This window comes from Anastrepha ludens, chromosome 3 (assembly GCF_028408465.1).
Source record: "Anastrepha ludens isolate Willacy chromosome 3, idAnaLude1.1, whole genome shotgun sequence".
Classification (NCBI taxonomy): domain Eukaryota; kingdom Metazoa; phylum Arthropoda; class Insecta; order Diptera; family Tephritidae; genus Anastrepha; species Anastrepha ludens.
In genome coordinates, this window is record NC_071499.1 from 89,263,071 (window position 1) to 89,288,522 (window position 25,452).

Here is a 25,452-nt window from a genome sequence, read left to right on the forward strand (position 1 = left end):
GTAAATTCTCAAACATTCTAATATCTGTAAATCTTTATAATAGATTGAATAAATATTACGACAGATATTTCAAACATCCAGGCAATAAATAGGTGTTCTAAGGCTTTGGAGCTTGGAGGGATCGCTCAGCATCAAAGACAGTGAACAGATTAGTAAATATGAGTTATCGTGGCACGATAATTGGCGTCTTTTCTTAAGCTATCCAGCTAAGTATCACGACCAATTCCAATTGAGAGAATCCGGATCATTTTTATGGGCGCTAGTTGCACTGGTATAAAAGTTCTGTTTTAGTAGTACGAAGGGGATGAAGCATTAACAGTTTGATATATTCTTCTTCTTTTTGTACAAAATACATTCGGAATGCTTAAAAAAGATTCAGGAGGTTACTTCCTTTGAGGGAAAATACAAGTAAACAAAAAAATTTCAAAGAAAATTCAAATACATCAATAGTTATATATTCTACAGAGCTTTGCTGTTTGCTGGAAAATGTCAGCATTTAAGATGAAATATTTATGGAGAATGAAGGTTCTGTAATAAATAAAAGAAATCGATATTTCAAATAAAAATCGGTGTTTATGCCAAGTACGTAGCATTAAAATTTTGTACACAAACTCTCACTCAATATGAAACTTATCTCTAAAATAGAAGCTTTTCCAGTTTAGTTGGCTGGTTTAAAGGTGACCCCGTATCGGGGTGCCACATAGACCGCAAGTTGGGTATTGTTGTATATTGTATGATTTCCCCACCGAACCGAGATTTTTATTATAGACTTTGGTCAAAGATATTAATTCGATTCGAGCATTTGATGAGAGATTGGATTTTCAGGTCCGAGAGTACGGAAAGATTGTCAATTGTTGGAGAGCCTAGAAGAGCGAGTCGACTTCTGGCTAGACCGGGACAACTGCACAGCAAATGCCTGCTCGATACTTCCTCATCTTCGTCCTCGCAGTATCTGCACAGGTCGTTTTGGGGAACCCCGAGCCGATGTGCGTGAGTGCCCAAAAGGCAGTGGCCGGTGATAAGAGATATTATATGCCTTAGTTCGTGTTTCGAAAGACTTATAAGGGTTTTTGTCTGTTTCAGATTGTAGGATGGCCAGATTTGTCTGATCGTAACGCAAGTAGTTTCCACTCGCCACCTCCAATCAGCAATGCTGATTTTCCAGTTTACTTCATATAACTTCATGTTCATGTACCAATTACAAAAGCCTGTGCTGCCTCACTAACGACGAAAAAAAAACGCATAGATAAGATCTTAAATTGAACCAGATCTCTATCAAAATCACAACTTTTTTGTGTTACTTGCATGCCAAGTTTTTGTCCGGATCATTATCATTGACTACTGCAACTACAACTATTGAGAGGTATTGTACAATACGCCGCACAGTGGGCGAAAAAAACTAGTAGAAGCCTTCCTCTTAAGTTGAAATTTAACTTAGAACAATTTTACGTTGAGATTGCGAATATTTTTAAAATACTGATGCCCACCTTCCATACAAAGCTAAAGTCGCAAAAACAAATGGAAGAGGTTTCAGTCTCTAAATTCGAATGCATTTTTAACAATGAGTCTTCTGGAAGATATTATACCTATACTCCAAAAACGAGTTAATGACAGACCTAATTTTATTACAAGTATAGTTTTTAACTGTTGTATAATAGTGGCACAAAATTAAAGATCCAATTTTGATGTTGAATAACTCTACTACTAAATAATAGAATTACTTTAAGCAACGGAAATCTTTATTTTGACCTTCACGAAATCCATTTCTTATTTCTACTCTACAAGAGTCAGATATGATTGACATACGAGGTCTATGTAAAAATCCTATACTAGGGTGATTAATTTTGCGCCAACTTCACAATAGTTCTTCGGCAAATAATTGTAACAAAAAAAACAAAAAAATGTTGCAAGTGAGTGTGACGCTATAGTTCTTTAGAATATTTCTTGGATTTTAAATTTTTAATTTTATTCGATTGGGCGTATGGGTGATATTTACTACAACTGTGCCCTTCAAAATATGCAAAAACAGGAACTTCGATATACATAGTTGCAAAGTTTCTTCGCGCAAATACGATTCTGACTAGTCTGGTAGTAGTCTCTGCTTTGATATAATAGAGCCATAAGGTACCAAGACCGTGCACAGAACGTCTTCCTTCGGCACAATCTGACTATGTTTTTTGAATGGTATCGCGTATAAAAATTATAAATTGCACTGACTGGGCTATTGACACTATCTAACGCAGAAGTTTCTATGTTTTTTCTTATATATACAGAGTTCATAGAGTATTTGAGGGCATCCATATATGTGGCTGGAAGTTCTCGAAACCAATAATTTTCTTTTTTCTCCTTTTCAGATAAGACATAGAGGACTGCAACTTAACTTAAGAAATAAAGAGACATTCAGTCATCGTCACTATTTGTGCAAATCATACCGATTAAGAAATCTCTAACCTTCAGAACCAATAACGATTTTTGCGAGGGACGTTAATATTTCTCAGGCTTTATCCGTCGAATTGTCGATGAAGATCTCCAACATAAGTCCAATTTTTTCATAAGTTTACGCTCGACTTCTCAAATTGATTGTTAAATATCTCGGAACCAATTCTTTTATGCTATTATACTTGGAAATGGAAGGACAACAAAACCTGAGGCAAATGGAATTCTTAACTAGATTCTTAAGTGAATTTTCTGAAAATCAGAAAAAATATGTAAAAAAAAAATGTAAATGCTTAAACTTGAATTAGTACCATATGTAAAAATTGTAACTAAGTTTAACAGAAAAATTTCTGATGTTAAAAATTATACTTTTTGGATGAGCTCCTTTTAAGTTTAGAAGCTCGGCAAAATATAAAGCTAACCATCAAACTGAAGACCCTTTCAGATTTTATAATCCTGGGTATCTTACTAAATATTTGGTTCCCAATAGCTTAAAAATTATAACTTTCGACAAACTCATCTTTTGTCGCCGTTCGTCCAACGAACGCCACGCAGTGGGTAATGAGCCTGAAAATTTGTTTCTGTATTTCTAACTAGTTGGGATTAATACCTTTTCCAGCTACAATTTTCTGCAATTCTTCATTTTGCAAACGAATCTATTTTTGAAGTGAAACTTCTTTAGGCGCGTCGGGGGCCCCAAGGCAGATTGAAAATAGGCGAGTGAAACGGTAAGTTCGGAGCGTTACCGAAATCCGTCAAATGGGCGGGGCCAAGGAGCAGCTGCTCCTTCCCACTCTCGCCTATTCGAAATGTATATAGCACACAAGTAAGCATTGAAGTAGACTGGCGACATGCAGGCAACCGACAATCGACAACCGACAACGGGTATTATAGATAGCCATAGCCCGTGCAAATGAGTGCTGTGTGTGAGTATCAGATAAAGCGCCGATTGAATGTGTGTAAGCGGGAAAGCAATAAGAAACTGCTGTGAAGTAAATAGATGGTAGGTATGGAGGAGACGAAGCGATACAATGAGTGTGTTTGCCAAACGAGTGACGATAGTTGAAGTAGAAGGTTGTAAAATGATATTTCAACCGTTTCGGTGATCAAAGCAAATTGATTAACGCGCCAAAAGTAGGCAAAAAATACCATTGGAAGTGCAAAGAAATGTCAGCGTCAAGTGCAACACTGCACCCAAGTGTCAAATTTGAAGCTAATAAGGACAAAAATAAATAGTACAAATTTATGTGGAGTGATATAGAAAAAAAAAATGAAAACCTGAATTTAACACGAGAGAGGGGGGAGAGATCTAAACCGGGGCTCCCATGCATGGAACAACCAACTTAGAAGTTTCACTTCTACCGTGCGTGAGTCTGACAGACCCTAGTTTTTTTTTTTTTAATAGTGCAAGCAATAGAAATTATAATTAAATTACGAACTTTTAAACAACTTCATAGATGACGACATACATACATCGATAGTTTAAGGGAGAAAACGAATAAAAATCTTGCCCTTAAACGAGGAAGTCAAATCATTCTTAGTGGATATGAGTCTTTTTTAGTATATCTGCTCTCAATTTGTGTATAAATCAGCTTCACAGTTTAAGCCGGAGGTTTTCCGTTGTCTACCGCAGGTCGACTGCTATTAGAAAATCTTTTTCTATCATGTTGGTGTTTCATTCACGTAGATTCGAACCTACGCACTTCCGAATGGTAGTCATGCACCAACCCATTCTGCTACGGCGGCCGGAAAAGGTGAAGATCAACGCCTACTCCTTTCAATTTTCACCAAAAAAAAATATAGCTGAACCACTGCGAGATTTTCTGTCGTCGAGATTTTCTTTATTATTTCGTATAATTTTGCTGCTCGGAAGTAGTTTTTGTAATTGTAGCAAATGACTATATACTTTAACTGGCACATAATGCCCTCGCCGCACTTCCGTTATACAACGCTACGCGAAAATACAAAAAAAATATTTTTTCCCTCAGCGCATCCGGTAATGTTAAGACCATAAAGACTTTTTTATTCATTTTACAATATAATTTTTTTTTTTTTTTTTTTTTTTTTTTAAAAGTATGTTCTCTTTAATAAACATCTCTTAGTGCACACATAATTCTGACGCTTACATTTTATGGCATTTTTTCCACTAGTTAAGTCAAGTCAACTTTTATTTTTGCACTTTCGAATTTACCCATCCTAATGTTCTGTCTGAACGCCAATACACAACATCAGCCGTCGACTGCCCCTCAGCACCTATTCGTTCATTTATTCATTCATGCGACGTGTTCACACCACTAAATTTATCTGCGAATGGCGTATTTTACTTTTTACACACAAACACAAATTTATAATTCTATATGTATTAGCTGTGTGTATGTATGTATGCGCATGCGGTAGGGAAGAGCATGAACAATAATGCACTACAATGCTGCTCGTCGCTGCCATTCATTGTGGCCATTTTCAGTGCCACTAACACTAACCCCTTTACCGTTTACATACATTTCCTCCTCACCTCAGCACAGCACCCCTTGACCCTTTCATTCTACTGCAAACACATATCATTACATTGTTTTGTGCCCATCAATTCATCACACGCTCATTCGCTCATTCACTTTTTTCATTTACCCTTCAACGATTTATGCTTGCATTTGTCCACTGTGACTTTAAATTCCTATTGTTGTTATTGTTGTGCTGTCATTAATCAAACAACTTAACGCTATGGCATAAAATTTCTGACTTGCAAAATTTATATACTGCGTGGCATAGCAAAATTTCACAATTTTTATTTTAAGTGAATATTTAGTAAATTTTAGGTATTTTTGGGTTCGGTGGCTGGTTATACACATTGGCTAAAAATAAATAAATGCGCTTATATGTATGTGCATACATTTACATTTGGTATTCAAATTTTGGTGAGGCTTTTTGTTATTGTGTGAATTTGCTGTCGCCTAGTCTGTTGACTGGTTAGCCTCGCTTGGTTGGTTAGTTTTGAGCTGTCATTGTAAATTTTCGTAAACCGGCGGTTTCCATACAAATACCTACAGACCCACAACTCACGCATATGTATGTATATGTGTAAGTGCGCAGCACGACTCTTGCGTTCGCCTGTTGGTAAATACAACTGTTTTATTTTTTTGTATTTGTGTGCATAAATTGCCAATTTGTTTATGAAAAACGACAAACCGCAGTGCTTAGTTAACTGTGAATTTATGGCATTTGTCGTTCGCATTTGATTTAGCAAAATAAAGGGATATATTGTTAATAAATTTTAAAAGCAAAAGTAAACGAGAGCATTTGGTGTTTAATGTTTATCTATTTGTTGGTGTTTTGTAACTAATGATTAGAAAAAATGCCATAATTTTTATACAAAAGTATACCAAATTGTGTGTGATTTAAAAAATAAAATCATATATGTAAGCAAAATGAGTTAATATAATCATAATTTGTATATTAGAATTGAATGATGAAGCGGTAGCTGACGATTATGGCTGTATGACTCTCACGCGAACCCCACTGTGGACTTTAAACGCCAAACTATAGAAGAAGTTATTACTGATATCACTACACCCGACCCTGTCAAGGGCAAACTTCCAAGTTTATTTCAGCAATAAAAAAGCTTCTCACAATTTGTTTGATAACATAAATCTATTAAGGGCTAGGCTGTGCCCTGGCTGGCACTTCGGGGCTTCCCGGACTGGTGGACTATGCACTCCCGCCTTTACTTGCCATTACATCGTTTACGACCCTCCTACCCTCAAGGGAAGAGTGGGAACAGGACGACGTGAGACAGGGCGAGTCCACCCATGTTTACACAGATGGCTCAAAGCTCGAGGGCAGGCTGGGCGGAGGTGTATATTCTGAACATCTGGGGATCTCCTTCAGTTTTCGGCTGAACTGATGGCAATAATAAAAGCCGCGACACTGATACAGTGTGATGCGATATCCGGAAATGATATCTACATTTTCACTGATAGCCAAGCGGCGATAAAATCCCTCACAAAACAGTCGACAACCTCCAAGGTAGCCATGAAATGCCGCACATCTCTTAATGAGATGGCTGAGTCATTTCATCTAAAAGTAACATGGGTTCCTGGTCATCGCGACATTGAGGGTAACTGTAGAGCAGATGAACTAGCAAGACTCGGCACTAAATTGTCTGACGAGCACATAGATAATGGCATAGGGATACCCTTACTACACATCCTTGAAGAAATTGTAAATAAAGCAAACAAAAGATGGCGTATTAAAGCCACCTGCAAAATCGGCCGTCAACTTTGGCCGACTCTAAATGCTAAACGCGCAGAATCTCTGCTAAGCCAAAATAAACACAGTCTTAGCACATTGATCTCAGTCATAACGGGGCACTGCCTAATAGGCAGACACGCCCAAAGGATGGGTGTGCAAACACATGACTTCTGTAGAAGTTGTCTAGATGAGGACGAGGAAGAGACAATCTCGCACCTACTGTGCCACTGCCCTGCTCTATCCAGACGCAGGTTTACTATTCTGGGTAGACAATTTTTTAATGAGCTAGAAGACCTCAGTACTATAGAAATCAGAGATATTTTAAAATTTTTGAAAAACACACACTGGTTTTAGGAGAGATAGGGACAAGCTCCCCACGCGGCATCACAATGGGCTATGAGCCTGAGTGTGTCCCATAGGACAACCGCTTCAACCTAACCTAACCTAGGCTGTGCCAGCGTTTTGCTTAGGCATAGCATCAGGGCCACCCTTGTTGGAGAAATCAGTCTGGAGATTTCAGACTAATATTTGTTCACGACTGGGGGGATGGTCGCTTAGTATCTCGCCTCCTATCTGAGATAGCGTGTTTCCATCGGCCTTTTTTGCAGACTGTACTTTAACGTTGCACTCCACTAATATTTACCCGACTCAGTGGGTATCTGTGGGCCTACTGTGCCACTGCGGACAGTGGCAAAATCAACCTTCTCGAGGGATTCTATTATGGATCAAATGAGTTAGGAAGAATAATAAAGCGGGGGATTTACAAACCTCATCTCAACTGGCCGATCTGGTGCAGCTACACCTACAGCATCGCCAGGTACTAACTCCAAAACAGAGAGTAGCAAGTCTCATGGAGTGCAAAGATACCAAAGTACCTAATAAATATGGATAATAATAATAATAATAATATTAGTTATTTAAGAATCTGCATTAATCCTTCACATGTATTTTAAAAATTACATTAAGCCCTGCAACGGTGACTATGCCTTTCATTCCAGCAAATGCCAGTAGGTGTGTACGGCTAACTTTCAACAAGCTGCAATGCACTCAGATTGAATGTATCTTAGTACGGCTTTTCTGTAAAGGCCTTAGATTTGTCCAAGCAAAGTCAGTTGTCAGTTCGGAGAGAGCTGACTTCACAATTTATCTGCATGGTAGTGTTTCGTCAGGTGAATATTTCTTGAAACTGCGCCGCAGATGAATAAGCAGAGAAAGACTCAAATTATTTATGGAATGAAAGCCTTAACCACTAATTTCCTTCATAAAGCTATACTTTTTATTTTCATCAAGCTATTCCATGTCGAGTGATCAAATTATTTTGAACAATGTCGTCAATTATTTTTAAAATTAGTTCATCCCAGGCCCGAGTATAAAAAAAAAATATATTAGAAATTAGTAAATTAGAATTTTGAAAAAAAGTTTAATAATTCTGAGATTTATTCTATTCTGAAAATTTGGTATGGAATTTTAGAAAGTAGCATTTCTTCGGTATTTTTTAACATTTTTATAATTTTTTTTTAATTTTCTACAAAAAAATACTAAATATGAGCTAGCCAGATAGGGTGCTAATTTTCCACTTCTTGAAAACGGAGGCAACATTGGAATTCCTATGGCAACTTGCTACTTAAGGATTAAAAATAATATTCTCCAGGAGGCCAATAGGTCACGTGTGTTACAACCAGGCTAATTTGGTCGCAAATAGATAAGAGCAGATCAGAAGAGTTGCTTAGCCACTCAAGAGAGAACATCTCGAAGGTCATGGCTTGTGTCACCGGTCATTGGCAGTTAGGTAGGCACTCTTCTAGGCTAAGAATTTTTTCGCATATTTTCCTTTGTAACCGTTCAGCCTTAGGTAGGAGTAGAGCAAGGTTGTTGGGAAAATATCATTTTGACTTTATTCCAACATCGGAGAGTTCCGTAAGCTATAAAACCTATCCTACGCTTCATAAGAGAGTGTAATTGGCTCCATGAACACTAACAGTAAGGTTCCCGTATTATACAGTGGTATCACAACAGACCTACATGGTCTAAGTGAGTTTGGCTACTCTCAGCCGACTGCCACAAAAACCTAACCAAACCTAACCTAACCTACCCTAGAATAAAATACACTTAACAAAAAAATTGTTTTTAGAAAAAGAATGTTTCTATAATATTTCAGATTATTAGCTGAAACAATGCTTGGCAGTCCCCATAGATTCAAATGTATAAATCATAATTTCTATGCAACTTTCAAGCATAATCTTGGCCATCAATGAAAAAGTAACAAAAATCTGAGAGGGGATGTTTCAAAAATGGCCACAAAGCAAAATTTGCCAACAGTTTTAACAAAGAAAAAAAAAAAACAAAATAAAAATACTTTACAAATATAAATTGTTTAAAAAGTTAAAAAAAAAATCCAAAAAATTATAATAATATTAAAAAGAACTCTACGCCAATATTTCCAACAATGAATAGATCCAAAATTTATAAAATTTTTTAAAAATTGTTTCAGTTTACTTTTATTATGTATTAGCAGTAAAAACCATTGGAATTTAACTTAATTCTTTTTGTTAAAAATACTTTTGTAGTAAGTAGTCAGTAAGAATAATTGTTTATTGTTTAAAAAAATAAAAAATAAAAATAAAAATATACGTAAAAAAACTTACCAAATTTTTATAAAAATTCACGACTTGGCATGGAATAGATTATTCTTCAAGTTCCGCATTTAAGTCCAGAAAAAGGCAAATGTTCAGATGGTCTGAGAAACGTGCTAGTACTAGAAGCCAATGGAAAAGGTATAACCCGCTGACATATAGTAATGGTCTCCCCATCAGTTTCCACAATAAACGTATACTCGCCTTGTTATTGGTATGCATTTTCTATTCAGTAATTTTTAACACAGCTGTAGTAAAGAGAACAAAGCGAAGAGTGGCACACCCTACATATGCCAGTGTCTGTTCTAAATTCTAAAAATTCAGCATTAAAGCGAACTAATCAATGATTGACTAATTAACTTGTGTTCTCTCAGTAATTTTTTTATCAGGTTGTGAATGCCGTTAAACATCGTATAAATATGATTCGATGAAATTGTTCTTCTCCTAATCAAAAAATTTGTAACTAAGTTGTTGACATTTTCGATCGACGAAAGGCATCCATCCAATTATTTGCGCATACCTGTAGGTCAGGAATCATACCTTGACCACGACATTAATTTTTGCAGCAAAGAATATTTTCGAGTACATAAATACCCACGCAGGGAAACAATCCGGACCTCTTATCCAAATTCCATCGATTTTCTTTTTTTATTTTTCTTTTTAATAATAAAACTTTTTGTCAATGTAAATACTAAAAATCATGTAATTAGACGTGCTCAACTTATCCAGAATCTCGCTGCGCATTTCCCAAAAATAGATTTACGTGGCCTAGCCTGGGATCAACCACTAAACTATTTATTTGCTTTAAGCAAATGAATCTGCAAAGAGGTACACTTTTTTAATTTGTTCATGGATTTTTATGTATTCTCAACTTTTTCAAAGCCCACCAAATTAATTTGTATTTCATCTCGTTAGCAATTTTTTTTTAAATAACCACATTTCCAAATAAACAAAGTATATACAATTCTGGATTTCCGTAATGAACTCAAACGCAGCTCAAGGCAGACATACCTGGCCGCAAGTACAGTATATCTTTAGCAAAAAAATCACCAAATTGCGGTTATATGCAGCTTAAAACCTTTTTCATTAACAGACGACTATGCACACTCCGCTGCAATTATTTGGGGCAATGCAAAAATGTAAAAGCCATTCATTTCGGCTTCAGCAGCGACATTTACAAACGAATACCGGGGCAAGCGAAAGAGAACAGAAATCGCATATGAAGCAAATGGAAATGGAAACGGAAAAGAAGTAAAATTAAAGAAGTTCAAAGACTCTTTACAAATGTATCGTAAACGGTAGCCACCACTAAAAGTGTCCGGTAAATGGCATTGCATTTTTCTTATTTTTTTCAACAATATATTCTCCACTGTCCTGCTTGCAATTTTTGTTGTCCACATTCAATTGCTACGGCAGTACTGGCGCTTGCTGATCGCGTTTTCTGGCCTCCTGCCTTCTCAGTCTCTTATCCTACTGTTAGCCGGTTCATTGGCGCATAATCCAGTGGAAAATTCAATTTATTCCACACATCTTGTGAATGACCTTTTTCGAGTGGATTGTCCTTTTTTGGAGTTTTGCATTTTCTTTTCACTGTCATGCTCTGTACTCTTCTATATTTTTCTGTTGCGGCTCGTCTGCTTTTCTTGAGTGGGAATTATTTTAGTTTTTAATTTGTTTTTCCGCTCTATTATACTGACATGTGTGAGAATGTATGCAGATAGCAGCTGACCACAGACTTCAGCCATGTGCGCGATTCAAAAATAAAATTCTATTTTATTTGCATTTGTAAATGACTGCGGTGCTGGTTAACCCTGGCGCTGACAGTTTACCATTTGCACAAGCATCTAGCGCAGAGGATACCGGCACACATTCACAGATGCGTTTATGTGCATAGCCTGTAGGAAAAATAACTAAGCACGCGATTGAAGGAATGTTTTTTAAAAATTTGGCAAAAAGCCAACAGCTGTAAACCACATGGCCCAACGCGTGTTTTTGGCTCTGGCGGACATATCAGACTCAGACTTTTTGGAAGTAGCAATGCGCGCTGGAGCCGTAAGAAAAACTTTCTTAACATTTGGGTTCAACTGGTCAGCCTTCGATTATGATTCACGAGTTATTTCACGCAATTTGAGAAGTAAAGGTACAAGCAGTTACATTCATTAGTTTTGATTAAAACACTTAATTTCGTCACAATCAATAGCTCGGCGTCTTTGTTAGACTTGCACTCAGTTTACGAGGGGTACCTTTTATATGTCGGGATTTGGCAACCCTGGTGTTGCAATCTGGCAACTGACAGCTGTATCGCAAAGTTTGACATTTTTTGGCTTTTACGTACTCAGAATGATTTGAAATACCAGCGCTATTTGTGTTGTTTACAGTAACTTAAAAGATTCATCTCGGCCCAAAAATGGAATTAAATCGTGAACATTTTCGTGCGATTATGTTTTACAACTTTCGACGTGGATTAACTCAGCAACATTGCATGGATGAACTTAATTCATTTTTTGGTGATGAAGCTCCATCAAGGACCAGTGTTTATCGATGGTATGGGGAATTCAATCGTGGTCGTAGTTCACTCCAAGACGAATTTCGTGAAGGTCGTCCAAAATCAGTTGTTGTTCCGAAAACCATTGATGGTGTGCGCGAACTGATATTGCAAGATCGTCCTATCGTGACCTATCGTGAGATTGAGACAATCTGAGGCATTAGTGGGACCAGCATACATTCAATATTGCATAAACATTTGACTGTCAAAAAGATTTGTTCGCGTTGGATCCCACAAAATTTGTCAATCGCTCAAAAAAAGGCTCGTGTCGATTGGTTGAAGGAAATGCTCAAAAATCAAAAAATAAGGTCGCCGAGCTTCGAAACACGTCTATGACATCGTGACAGGTGATGAATCATGGATTTATGCGTATGAGCCCGAAAGTAAACAGCAGTCGACTGTATGGGTGTTTCAAGATGAGCCAAATCCAACAAAAGTTGTTCGCGCATGAAGCACTTCCAAGCAAATGGTCGCCTGTTTTTTCGGAAACACTGGACATGTCTCAACCGAATCACTAGAACAACGCAGAACAGTAAATTCTGAGTGATACACAACCATTTGTTTGCCAGTTGTCTTCCAAGAAATTAGGAAAACCAATCGCCAAAGACGAATCACTCTTCACCAGGACAATGCGAGCTCTCACATATCGGCTCAAACAACTGCATTTTTGAGCACCCAAAACATCGAATTAATGAGTCATCCGCCGAATAGTCCTGACTTGGCACCGAATGACTTCTTTTTATTCCTGCACGTAAAAAACAAACTGAGAGGTCAACGTTTTTCGACACCTGAAGAAGCGGTTGGCATTCAGCGGCATTCAGAATGCATGTTTTGGAGGTACCCCATTCAGAGTGGCAAAAGTGTTTTGACAATTGGTTCAAACGCATGCAAAAGTGTATAGATCTTCATGGAGAATATTTTGAAAACCTTGTTTTTGTTCTCTAATACCGAATTATAAAAGACACCCCTCGTATTCATTGGGTTGTCGAAAAGTAGATCAATGTTAAAATTATCTACTTTTTTTAGCACGGCCATGTGGAGCAAAAATGCTGTTTTGAAACTTTTTCATCACTGCTAAGCACTCTTAAAACTACACTCATTACGTTGTCCCTCGACTAAAATTTCCTACCAGATATACAATTAAATGTATATGTAGATATGTATATGTCTCTCTGCTTTTTTACATCCATCCAGATACAAATGTGCAAATGAGTATTTGGCTTTTTGCGCTAGTTCGCAATGCAAAATGAAATTAAATAGTTTAGTGACCAACAACAATTATTTCTTATTTTCGTTCTTTTTTTTTTTTTTTTGGTAAGCGGCGAATCAGTATACGGGAAGCGTTTGATAGCAGCGCTTTGATTAGCTTTTTATATGAATTTTCGTTGTCTCCCTATTCTCCCACCAAATATGAGTATATCGCTTAATTGGTTGAAATATATTTAAAAAAATTTATTTTTATTTTTGGGACAACTGGCACACAATAGAATTAATTGAATTTGGAGGTGTTATGGTTTGATGAAGCCTCCTTTTTTAATTTCGTAAAAAGTTCTAATAATATTTTGAGACTGATCCAAAAAACAAAAAAAAAACAGTATGCAAAAATAGCGTTTATTTTGGCTTAGCAGAGATTCTGTGCATTTGAGAATCGGCCACAATTGACTGGTGGGTTCCAAACGCCCTCTTTCATTCGCTGTTTTTATAATTTTCTCAAAATTAAGTAGCTTGCATGCCTGTTAAGGTATTCCTAGGACATTGCCTGTGTACACTTTAGTCAGCTTGAATAGAGAAAATGTAGATATCATCCCCAGTTATCACATCTCACCAGTATCACAGCTTTTACTATTGCCATCAGTTTTGCCTGAAAAACGCTGCAGTAATTGAGTAACTGAAAGGCGAAGGAGATCCCCAGTTTATAAATGGATGGACGTGCCCTGTCTTACATCACCCTGCTCCCACTCTTCTTGTGAGAGTAGAAGGTCGTGAATGTCGTGAATGTTCTGATGACAGTTGTTGGCGGAAGTGTGTAATCAACCAGTCCGGGAAGCTCCATAATACCAGATAGAATAATACTTAGGGTGGGCAACCTTATTGTCACATTGCTAGCGATTGAGTAAGCAATTAAGGACATTGAAGGCCCACGTGAGCAAAATAGACGTTAAAAATTTAGGTTGCTTCTTGTTGTTGTCATGTGCAGCCTGGAACATTCCCAATAGATTTCTGGATAATGCGGCTGAAATGAAAGTGCTTGGCCGAATCTAAAACCGCGTCGTTCGAGCAACATAAAACCGACTGTCGGGGAAATGAGATTTAGAGCACTCATTTTCTTCAATTTTAGCAGGTCTTTCAAATTTTTAACTACAACTGTTCCGAAACGCAGATATATAGATAATTGGCGCTAACACGCTTTTTGGGTGTTGGTTGAGCTCCTCCTCTTATTTGTGTTGCTCATCTTGATGTAGATCCGCAAATGGAGAGACCTACTGTTTAAAGCCGACACCGAATGGCAGATATTTTTATGAGGAGCTTTTTAATGGCAGAAATACACTAGGAGACTTGCCATTGCCTGTAGAGGGGCGACCGCTATTAGAAAAAATGTTTCTTCATTTTGGTGTTTCATGGAGATTAGAATCTACGTTCTTCGAATTCCGAATGGTGGTCACGCACCAGCCCATTCGGTTACGGCGAACCGCAGATAGTGTCGATGATAACCATTTCATAGTAGTAATGCAGGCAACTGGTTTCGTTTATGGTAATCATAAAATTATTATAAGCTTTTTTCTTTTCTTCCCATTTACCATTTCGAGATTATTAGAAAAGTTCCGCAAATCGCTTAATATCAATCGCGTGGGAATACTATACACGAACGCTTCAATTGACAAATCGATGAACTCCATAAAACAAGAAGTTGAGAGAAATTATCATAAATTATATTCTTTTTAAAGTACAAATTCAAACCTACGATATTGCAATCGCACCTTGGATCTGACGGCATGTAGAAAGTATAAAATGAAATATACTTGGAGTAATTGCTAATTTTACTAAATTTTTTTCGTGATGAGGGTAGTCAATTGATTTGGCAAGTAAAAGTAAATTATTAGTTCAAATTAAGTTTTCGAATTATTCTTTTATTGCGGAAAAAAATAATTTTATGAATATATATTTTATTAGAGACTCTAATAAAAATTAATAATTTTGCAGACATAGTAGTCTACCTGACACAGTTTTGCGTATACTTAGGTATGACATTAAATTCGATGTCGTCGTTAAAACCATACTTAAATTGTACCAGATGGGGTTTTGACTTTTCTAATTTTATCCAGTGCATTTTGAGCCAATAAACTGGTATCCCTGTAACTGATACCTTTCTGTTAGTGATACATTTTTCTAAAGTACTTGTAGAACGGTATGAAACGATGCTTTCTTTTTACAGGTTTTTATTAAATTATACCAATCATCTGGCGAAAAGATATGCGGAACATTTTTGCTTCCGATTCTATGATAGTAAGTTGTGCATACGAACAAAAATAACGGAACTTTTTTCTGCGAATTTGTTCGCGCCGGATTCATTGTAAAATTTTTCTCAGAATTTATGATAAGACTAAGTATAACAATGGATTCAGTGAGCAGTCGTTCATATTCAAAATTGTAATTAAATTCAAAATAAGCAGTTTAATGTATGCCGTTTAATATGAAAGATTGTGATTAAATATAAATCTTAGATACCAAGTAACCAAAAAATTATAGTTGGTACAACATGTCTAGTTCTGTGCATGAACTTTTTATACACGGATGCGATGCAATTACAATAAATTCTTTGACTTATGTACAGGCTGAACGATATGAAGTGTTACCTATTCAAAACACCATACCTTTTTTGTGTGAAATTAGTTTTTATTGATTTCAAAGAGAAAATTGTTCAAAAATGAATACAATTTTAGCATATATTCACTTTAGCTCGACATGACCACCTTTTGCCTTGACTGTAGCCTTGAAACGCTCAAAAAATGAGTTTCATGCTGCACGAATGGGATCTTAAGGTATTTTGGCCCATTCTCGTATAATCGCTTTTTTCAGCGCATCCACACTGGCATATTTTTTAGTCCCCACCTTGTTTTCCAAAATGAACCAGATGGAATAGTCCATCGGATTTGCGTCTGGCGAATTCGAAAGCCATTGTGTGGACGAAATGAAGTGTGGAACGTGATATTTTAACCATTCTTGGTTCACACGAGCTTTACGGGACGGTGCCGAGTCCTGTTGGAACGTTCATGGTCTACGACCGAAATGTTTGCGTGTCCACGGCTCTAAAGCAGCTTCTAAAACATTCAAACAATTCCCGATAATAAGTCGCATTCACTTTGACACCAGGCTCGATAAGAACGATTGGAGAGCGTCCATCAGCGATCACTACGGCCCAAACCATTACTTGCGATGGAAAATTGCTTCGAGTGGCCATACGTATGCTCAAATTCTCGTATTTGCGTTCGGTCAAGTGATTACGACGTTTTGAGTGTTTATGAACTGCTCAATGCGCAAATTTTTTTCATCAGAAAACACAATGTTAGGAAATTCGCCACGTTCGTGCAAGGACAACAACACCTTTGCTCTTTCGCACCAAACCTTTTTTTGCTGGGGTGAAAAATCGTGTGCTTTTTGGAACTTGTAAGCCCTGACCTTGAGCTCATTTTTCAATACGCGTCGAATGCTGTCTTGCGATATTTTCAGTTCTTTGGCCATTTTTCTACCACTTCGACGTGGATTTCGTTCAAGTCGAGCCTTCACTTTCCGAACCATTTCTGGCGTTGTTGCGGTTTTTTTTGGTCCACCTCCATAGCGTTTTGCAATGCTACCAGTATCATTGTAACGTTTTATAGCGCGATACAAAAACATTTTATTCACTTTGAGGTAACTGAGCTCACGAACAATGGCTGGTTGTGATTTTCCAGCCAAATATAACGCAATCACACTATTACGTTTGAATTCCATTACAGAAAAGAAAAAACCCGAAACGCTAATGCTTTTGATGGCTTATAAACAATATATTGAACTGTCATTAGAACAATTTTGACGTTGATGTCATGAGCTGTTTTACTGATATATTACAAGCAGTGTGAAGTTGTTAACACTTCATATCGTTCAGCCGTAGGTAATTTTTTCTGAGCTATTTATTTATTTATTTGTTTTAACGTGCTTTAGCTGACTTATTATGAAAAGAAGCGTTAGAAAGTTCGCACAAAAACTTTAGAAAACCTTGGCTTTATCATAATAGAAAAACTGGAAGAGTGCATAGCAATAAAGACTTAATGACTCATTTTCTATTATCGTCAGACCCCCAGGTTTGAACTCGAACGAAGTTAAAACAAGAAAACAAATCATCATCATTAATACATTGTTGATAAGAAAATATAGCATGGAACTCTCTGCATGAATTATGACTTCCTACTCTGAGGATTTAAATTCAGAAACTGATAAATAATACACAATGAATATATCATCAATTTATGTTTTTATTTTGTTCTCCTAATCTCAAGAAAATTATGTTGCTTTTTGTAAACTGTTTTATTCACATTTTTAATATAATTGTAAGTGTTAGCAGTAATTATGCCCTATTTTAACTCCATATTATTACTAGTTCGGAAAGACCGATTTCATTTTTTATGTGATATGTACCAGGTATATATGTACCTATGAACTGAGACTTTCAGCTATTAGTCCATAGATATCGCTAGAGGTATTTCCAAACCTTCCCAAATGTCTTGTTGTTGTTTTTTTCGTCTGTCATCTGTCAACAATATTCAGTTCATTGTTTGTTACGTTTCATACAACAATGCATATTTGTCCCTTTTAGAAATGTCGAATTTCGTGCCTTCAAACAACGATTTGCGGACATCGTCGATTTTCTGTCATCAATTGAAGAAAAACGCTTCTCAAACACATCAAATGCTTATAGAAGCTTATGGTGGGCATGCTCTAATTAGAGCACAGTGCTTCACGTGGTTTGAAAAATTCCGAAGTGGTGATTTTAGCGCGGTGAACGAGTTTGAGGACGCCGAATTGCAAGCATTGTTGAATGAAGATGATAGTCAAACGCAAAAAATGATGGCAGAGCAGTTGGGAGTGACCCAAAAGACCATTTCTAAATGTTTCAAAGACATGGGCATGACTTTAAAGGTCGAAAAATGGGTGCCGCATGAACTGGCAATGTGACAATGCACCGCCACATCGAACAAGAGCGGCCCGGGAATTGGTGGAGAAGTACGATTGGGAGCAGCTGGTGCATGCGGCTTACTCACCAGACTTGGCACCTTCCGATTATCATTTGTTTGCAACGATGGGCCACGCACATTCCGAGCAGCGCTTCAATTCTCACGAAGATGCCAAAAAATGGCTCAATGTTTGGTTTGCGGCCAAAGACGGCCATTTTTTTTGGCGCGGCATACACAAATTGCCTGAGAGATAGGAAAAATGTGTCGCTGGCGATGGCTATTATTTTGAAGATTAAATGTGTAACAATTTTTTGTTAATAAACGTTAGAAATTGAAAAAAGTCACGTTTCGTAGTAGTCCTTTTTGGAGTAAAGTTTTAATAAATTCCGACCACTTTTTCTATCTTTGTCTATTGTTCGTATAGAGTCGAAGCACTTTGGGCCAAGACGGCCAGTATTCCTGTGTATTGCACCTTATCTAAAAACTTTCAATTAAGTTATATTAGGCCGGGCTCTGTTGCTAATATAGCTTTCCACAGATTATTTTTACACAGCTCTCGATTGCAATCGAGCTCATATTAGTAAATCGAAGATATCATACCGTATATACTACGCCAGGTCGATTTGTAGGGAGGCAAAACAATCGCGCATTGCTCTGTGAAAATCATATTCTAGGGATCAAAATAAGAAACTTTGCCGAAGGAACCATACCTCTAAAAGGAATTCTGATGTCCCCCAATTTGGGTCGAACTTTTTAGTTTCTTTTCTCATGTAAAGACCAAAAATGGTGATATTTTGAAATGACTCCCCAGTGGGGAGTTCCAGGGGGTGTGCCACTGGCATGGGTGGATCGGCCGTCCAAAGTTAGTGGGGGTCGGTCATACATTTGGACTCGATTGGAACACTCTAAATGGGTCAAAGTGGCATTTTTCGTTCGACCCAAATTGGGGGACATCAGAATTCGTTTTAGAGGTATGGTTCCTTGAGCAAAGTTTTTTATTTTGATCCCTAGAATACGATTTTCCCAGAGCAATGAACAATTTTTAAATCGACCCGCCCTAGTATATACATATGTGAAAAATCGCTAATTGCACGTAACAGCTGTCAAAGTAAAAGATTGCTAAAACGAAACTCGAACTCGAAAGACCCAAAACGTTGTTGGCAATTGGTCACGTTGGTGCACGCGCAACAGTTCCTTGACGCTAATCAGTTCAGGTGTTCTTTTAACACCGTTAGTATCCTTATCTGTCATTAGCTGAAATTTATATACTCGTACACAGTAGCCAGCAGATCGAAACTTATAGCAGTTCTGAGTTAGGAGCAGTTTAGTTAGGCTATCCTGCATAAACACCTATACATATATATATACAGGCCCGTCGAGGTAAATCCGGAATGTTGAACTTAAAAACAAAACTATTGTATATTTACTCAAAAATAATTTTATTTGCACTTAACTTTGTATATCATAGTTGAAATTTATTCAATGTAACCTCCATCTCGTGCAATTACCTGCTCCAGCCGGGACCTGAAGCGCCCACATGCGTGAGCTACCTCCTCTTTGTCCACTGTGGTCATCACTTCCTCGATGGTTGTCTTCAGAGCGTCCTTAGTGTTATGAGGCTTCGCGTTAACTTTTGATTCAACTGTGCCCCACACGTAATAATCAAGAGAATTGCAGTCTGTGCTTGAAGGTGGCCAAAAATCTGATGACCAGTGGTAGGGTAGGTTGTTCTTGAGCCAAGTCTGAGTCTTCTTTGCCTTGTGAGCAGGTGCGGAGTCCTGTTGAAACACATATTCTCTTCCAGCAGCCACGCGGTCTATCCAGGGTTGCGTTTTTTTTGTAGCCAAACCACTCAATTATCTCTTTAGGGTTTTTTCCGGCGCGAAGTGACTCTAGTATCGCAGCTCTTCTGTCCTGCTCTCGACTCATCGTTTCACTAGCACTTACTCCGTCACTCCAATGTCAATCAGGAAACAATACACTAAAAATATATTCCTTTATCAGCGGTTTTAGACTTAACGCTACTGCTCCAAAGCTTTCGAAATGTTTTTCTGATTTACTTCGACGGCCCTGTATATTACCTATATCTGTTTACAACTTTCCATAACTATTGCTTAAGTACCTACTGCTACTTTTCTCTCTGCTACCCCGGAAACTACCTTCTTAAATCTTCAATGAAACCACGAGTCGTTGGCTGGCACTGTTCTCCACGCTCGGCTGCTGACGTCGTCATTTTTCATTTATGTACATATGTATGTGCAACACTCCAGCGACAAGCCAGTGTAAATGTGCGCATGTGTATATGCGCCTGAGTGTGTTTGTGTGCGTCGAGTACATTCATTCTACTTTTATTGTTACTGCAACTGCTATTACAACTAGTTTTGTAGTTGCTACAGTTTATTTATTTATTTTTTTTTCTCATTTCGTGGCTTTTATCATTTCCTTTTTACTATATGCATACTGCTTTGCCATTTGTTTTTACTTTTTATTTGTCGCATTTCAAGTTTTTCTTTTTCAGCCTGACTTGGCTGCCGCCGTCCCTCTTTCTCTCTACACTTTCTGACATTTTATTTATTGTTTTCTTGAGCTGCTGCTGATTCTTTCTCTTCGCTTGCTTCTACTTTCATCTATTTGCTTTGGTTGTTTGTTGCTGTTGCTATTTCTTGGCACATCCTTATTGTCAACAACAATTGTTCAAAACAACTTACAACAATAATAGAAGCGTCACACAATAGCTTTGTGGCAAGAAGGAACAAAAACGTTGACGATGACGACGGCGGCGGCGGCGGCGGCAAAAGCAGAAGCAGCGGCAACAAATGCAGTTGCAGTTGCAGACACTTCAAAGTAAACAATTGTTTGTGGCAAGTTTTTAGTAGTAAACGCTGCATGAGTATGTGTACGCGGCAGTGTGAGGGTAGAGGCCATACGACAGCAATGAAGTTCTACTATTTACAAGTGCCATTGCCACTTCACTCTACCAGCCCTGAATTGGTCAGTTACACTTTGCCGCCATTACTACCGCTGCCGTTGCTGTTGTCGATGCTGCTGCTGTGGTTACGATAGTAATAGTGCATTGCAGGAGCGGATGTGGCACGTTGCATATTGCAACAATGCGCTCCACTCCGTCAGCCAGTTCCAATCGAGAGTTTTCATGATTTCCTGCACTTAAGCAGCCAGAGCGGCAGCAACAGCAGCAGCTACAGTGTAGAATTGCAGCGCCAGCTCTAATGCCAACAACTCAAGTTGGAACGGAAGCGGAAAGAACGTCGCAGTAGTTGCGCTCTACACTCGTCTTAACGTCAACCCACACACACTCTCATGCTCGCTTACAATGATTATTGCATTTTTGGCCATTGTTGTTGTTGTTCAAAGGTGGCAGTGCCAGACAATCGAGTGAAGAGAGACTTGGCCATTGACGGAAGACGGAAGAAACAAAAAAGAAATAAAAACTTTGGCAGCGGCGGCAGTGACTGTTCCTATTTGAGTGTTTTTGATGTAGGCACGGGATTTCGGTATCCTCGACAAGAGCGTGAGAAAAAGGTGTTGTGAAGCGAAGCCGCGATTTTCTGTATAAATTTGGGCAAAAATTGAGAAATTTATTGGCTTAACTGAATGCCCTACCTACTTCTCCACACAGACGGTTAATACGCAAAATGTTGTTTTCTTATTCGCTAAATAAAGTGAAAAGCTAGTCCTAAATTAAAAATTGTATTTAACGCCTTTAACTTCTTCAATTATATGTAAAATTGTTATATAAAATGTACACCTTTGATGGGTGTTTCGATGCCCTCCTACACTTCTTCGAGTTTTCCTCCTCGGTGGCCCTCAGTATTGTCTGCTTAAAATTTCTGTGGAACAATTCAACCCTCCAGCTGCTTTTCTTAATTAACTTCCATTATACCAAAAATTTCCATTCAAATTTTGTTACCGAAGTCGCTCAGAAATTTTAAGCTTCTGCAAACAAACACTCAGATTCCTTAGATTAATACTGTGTTCGGCAGAGTTGATCCTGAGCATATTCACTTTCATAATTATTCGCGTTGTTTCGTGTTGAGTAACATTTTTGTGAAATTGTTGATGAGACATCGAGCTATAGTTGTTGTCATGTGTTATCGAGCTATAGTAAACCAACTCACTATTCTCCCTCTTTTTCAGCTGATTACTAAAGACGGCAAAACTTAGAAATATGAGAATAACCAATATTGTCTATTTTATCTGTGCAAAAGTAATGGAAAATCAGCGAAATTTAGTTTTAACATTTTTCACTGGAACAACATAGCGATAATTAGAGCTCCTCTCTTATATGCTTTGGGTAAGGTAGGTGATCTCAGCTCACTTTTTAGTGTATACGAATTTGGTATGATTTACATTAAAGGGGAGTTCAGAACCGCACCACGTGCAGCTTTATGCGCCTTTATGAATATTTCTCACTTCGATTTTGAAGTCGATAACTCTTGCTGCCCTAAGCTTCAGACCAATTTTAACGCAAAATTTCAAGCAGAGGACTATAGAGAGGCAATTGCCACACCACATACGTCGTGATTTCCAAGCTAAAGCTTTAGACATCATGCAAACTGTCGGTGAATTCTCTTAAGACGGAGCTCGTCCTATTTACGAGGAAACATAAAATACCCAAAACTCAACTTCCCTCACTAGCGGACGCTCCTCTGATGCTTTCTGACAAGGTGAAGTACCTAGGTATTATCCTTAACAGCAAACTTACATGGAAGACCAATATTGAGGAAAGAGTGAGGAAGGCAACAATCGCCTTATATGGGTGCAAGGGCGCAATTGGCAAAAGATGGGGCCTTTCGCCTAGAGTTGTTTTCTGGCTATATAATACTATTGTAAAGCTTATCTTGTTATCTGGAGTCATAGTCTGGTGGATCTCACTAGAGAAGACGACATTGGTGAAGAAGCTAGAGAGAGTTCAGAGTTCGGCACTCATTGGAATCAGTGGGGCGCTTCAAACGACTCCTACTCTGGCGCTCAACGCAATGTTAAATGTGGTACCCGTAGACATCGCAGGCAGAATTGCCGCTACACGTACCGCAATCAGACTGAGGGGCTGAAGCTTTAAACTCAACCTCAGTTATGGGCACTCAAGCATCCTTAGAAACTTCGAGTTCATCCTTCTGTCAACAGATCAGTGTATACCCTCGTTTAGTCCAACCGGAACATTCTCCACTCACATCCCGTCAAGGGAAGAGTGGACGGAGGGCTACACTTGGGGAAGGGCCTGGTGAACTTATTGACGGATGGATCCAAGTTGGAAGGAAAGGTTGGTGGAAGAGTCTTTTGCGAGGGGCTCCCCATCAGACTCAAAATCGGGTTACCGGACCACTGCAGTGTGTTCCAGGCAGATCAAGGCAGGCAATCAAGGAGGCAGCTGATTGGCTGCTCAAATACGCACTAACAGTCAAGAAAGTAAATATTTACTCCGACAGCCAAGCGGCAATAAGGGCCCTTGGGTCTATGACGGTGCATTCGGAATTGGTCAAGGAATGCTTGACCTCATTTTCGACTGCGTCCGAATTCTTTGACATCAGCCTCATCTGGGTTCCCACAGCGACATTGCGGGAAACTGTGACGCGGATGAGCTGGCCAGACAACGGACATGTGAGGTGATTTCCCTGCGAAAGGAGAGAATTGGGATCCCCTGACTACCTGCGGTCTGCTCCTGGAAAGATGAGCATCGCCCCAACTCAGCGAGCGCTGGGAAAATACGCAAACGTGTAAGGTCGCGAAATCCTTCTGGTCACGTGGGGACCGGAGGCGCTCGGGCGAACTTCTGAGGCTGACAAAATATCAGCTCTCTAGTCTATTGGGTTCTCTCACAGGACACAATGCGCGAGAAATGCATGCTGTGAGACTTGGAATCAACTCGAGTCCTTTTCGAGGTGGATGTATGGAGGATGAGGTGGACTAATCTCAGCACCTTCTCCTTAACTGCCCTGCTCTGGAGGGACTAAGATTCAGGCATCTTGGCACTTACTTCTTTGCCACGCCTGCTGATATAGCTGGTGCTGACATTAAAAATCTGATGAATTTCATCAGCAGCACAAAGCGGTTGACGCAAACATAGTCATCGTTCGTAATCCGCACGCTCCTAACCATCCCATCACCACCTCTCCCCGCCCTCTCCCAGCATCCCATCGGTCTTTCGCTTTCACCTCACCTCCTTTGTAATAGTATCACAAAGGACGAATCTTTCTTCGTCCAAGTGTGCTCACTCCCTGGGCAACCATACCAACCTAAGAAGTCGTCAGGCTGTTAGTCCAATCAATTTGAACTCTAAGCTTTCCCTGAACCGCAACTGGCCTCTAGAACAGACAGATGAGCAGAATGAACCCACATCACTTAGGACACTGTTCATAAAGACATAGAACGAAGCTGCAAAACAGATATATGGTATTGTATGCCACTTCTTAAGAAATTAGGAAAGTTGAGGCAAGGTTGTGAAAGATCAAACCACAACACAACGAATAGGATATCGGGAAAAATATCACGAGGAGATAGAAAATGTGCATGCTGTCATAGAAAGAGAATAGAAGAAACCATCTTCAAAGGTTTGACGTATCTTTCAGAAGACGCTACAGAAGCTATAGAATGACGGGGAGAAAGAAAAAATTTCTCTATTACAAACGTTGGTCAAAGAGTAGCGTTGTCTCTGGTACAGTTACTGCAATTTCACATAACCTAGTCTATGAAAGAGGAGTTCTATGTTTCAAACTACTAGAAAACCCTTCTGAAATTCAATATGCGATTGTATGTATAGATAAATGTATAGAAATCAAAGTGCTCAGAATGATGAGAAGAGTCGATTTAGCCATATATGTCCGTTCATTCGCTGTACGCACTATAATTCAAGCAAAAATTATTATAGTTCAATTACTCTTATTATTCTTGTATTATTCTTTGATGAAGGTAGATTGCTATATGGACAAACATGCCCATCTTGCATATAACGGTAATTTTGAAAAAAAAAAACCAAAAAGTGGTATCTCTGTTATAATAAAAGCAAAATGACCCAATTTCTTGAATACAGTGTCTTCTGCTGGGTATTAAATCAAAGACTAGGAAATATTTCTTTGAAAGTTCTAGCACTAATAAATATTATTCCAACAGACCGAAAACAAAAACACAAATTCAGGTTTCGATGAGAGGTGAGTATTTCCAACTAACGGTAATAACCAATACATCTTAAAAATTTCACTTTCCCAAGAATTTTTGTAACATATAAAATCTAAGTTAATAGTTAAATAGAAACAGGTCGGGACTAACGGACTCGGGACCAAAAAATGTGCACGGCATATACTTTCATCTGAAGTGCTTTCGGATGGGCAAATGTGTATGTATGTTTGAATGTGTTGGTCAACTCCCT